Raw genomic sequence first — 1,866 nt, 5'->3', positions numbered from 1 at the left:
AAAATGATCCAGGGCTTTTACAATGAGAATGAGAAAACAAACTAAATCAAACGCAAAGAAACCGCTATCGACCCCACCACACACAGTTTGGGTCTGAATTTTTCTACTGAAATGTTGAGGCAATAAAACTCTCACTGCTCTTGTCCAGAAACAAACCTAAGCCCCCCATGCAGTACCTGGGGCAGCTATGTCTGACCCACCAAGGCTTCAGCTCCTTTGGGGAGATTTCCAGCTGCCCAGTCCTGCTGCTATTCCAGGGGAGCAATTCCTGGCTCCTGTCAGCATTTATCTCAGCCCTGTTCTGGGCATCACAGGTTTCTCCGGGAAAGGGCAGCGAGTGGTTTTAGGGTCCAGGGATCCTCCTCCAAATCGAGCTAGAACCTGAGACTCCTTCCCCTTCCCCAGGCTGTGGGCGGGGAGGCATTTCACAGAGCTCTCGGAGCTATAGCCCGTGGCTAAGGAGAGAGAAAAAGCCTCCTATCCCCCTCTGCTCTGGGGGCTGGGTTTCCTCCTGAAGCCTCTGCCCCCCACCTAGTGCCTATGGCTCATCCCTGACCCTTGCTGCTGCTCCTTGCTATAGACTGTGAAAGGAGCAGAGGCAGCACAGGAGCCTTCTGGGAACGCAGATCTGAGGCTTTGGGGAGACACATTGTCTGAGACATCAGAGCGCTGCAAACCCTGCAACCACCCCCTCAATCCGGGGCCTGTTCCAGCCCTGAGTCTGGGCTGCCGCGATCCCTCCCCCAGAGCAGGGCGCCCACAGATTACAGCCTGGAAATAGGCGTGTGAGACTAACTCCTGCTTTCCCTGACAGGGCCTCCCCTAGACCAAGTGGCATCCTAGGCAAGACGTGTCTTCGGAACCCCCCCAGCCCCACTCCATGTTAAACCATTGAATACCTTATTTTTATTGCATTTGTAGCTCATTTCATGATTTTGATGCACAGTTTGGATGCAGGATTTTCTCTATCATATAAGACAATAAATGTTCATGCTAGGATGTGTAAAAGGGTATTTATTCATGCCGTATATAAGCAAATTAAAAAATCATTTCTTTTAAGCATATAGAAACTTTTAATTTTGACAGTAACTGAAATGTACTAACATCTAGCAATGGAGCACTCACCAGCACAGGGTGGGCCGGTATTAAATAGTGTTACAGACAGAAACAGACAGAGTTAGGATGTTAACCCCAGGCCCTTTGTTCAAAGGTCACTTCTCTCACCTTTCCCCCATGAACTGAAGTGCAGCATTTGACAGATCCAGAGACTAGTTGATGACATTTCCAAAGGCTAAAATAGCAAGCGATGTCCATCTTGCATTGGCCACTGTTGACTGGAGAGATGGTTTCTGGAGAATAAACTCCAAGGTGAGAAGCAGCAGCCCAAAAAGGGCCCCTGCAGGTGCTGAAGTAGCTCAGGTGGGAGAGCATTAGACTGAAGATCTAAAGGTCCCTGGTTCAATCCCAGGCTTCAGCAGGCTGTTTTATCCCTCTTGCTGCAGCAGTGGGCTCTTTCCTGGAAGCCCAGCACTGTCTTTACTCAATGCAAGTCCCTCATTTTGGGCTTCACTGCAGGAAAAAGCAGCATTGGCTTCTGCACCCAGTTGGCCCACCGAACCTTTCTTTCTTCTTTTTCTGCTTCTCAGCAAGGGGAAGAAAAAGAAGCTCCCCTTCAAGCTAGAGTCACAAAGGTGATGTAAGGACGACTTCCTGATCCCTGGCTCCAGTCCTCTGCTCTTCCAGCTGACCCATCAAAGAGCTGCTGCCAGTTTCTCCAGGTTCGCCCATCAGTGTGTGCCAGGGTGAGCACCACCAAAGTGCAGGGAATTTGAGGGCAGGGCAGGGCAGTGCACTGTAATGGAGTTT

The 1,866-nt window shown here is 50.2% G+C and overlaps 1 non-coding gene across 1 annotated transcript; it reads left to right on the top strand.

Moving 5' to 3' along the window:
- The first annotated feature begins 1,404 nt into the window (after positions 1-1,404).
- Positions 1,405-1,477, top strand: TRNAF-GAA. Its single transcript has one exon. It is a non-coding gene; the product is annotated as a tRNA-Phe (tRNA).
- Positions 1,478-1,866: the final 389 nt, after the last annotated feature.

Source organism: Mauremys mutica, unplaced genomic scaffold (genome assembly GCF_020497125.1).
Source record: "Mauremys mutica isolate MM-2020 ecotype Southern unplaced genomic scaffold, ASM2049712v1 000510F_np12_subseq_293666:322436_obj, whole genome shotgun sequence".
In the NCBI taxonomy this organism is placed as follows: domain Eukaryota; kingdom Metazoa; phylum Chordata; order Testudines; family Geoemydidae; genus Mauremys; species Mauremys mutica.
Note: the sequence above shows the minus strand (reverse complement) of the source record. Positions and strands in the feature narration are given on the sequence as shown.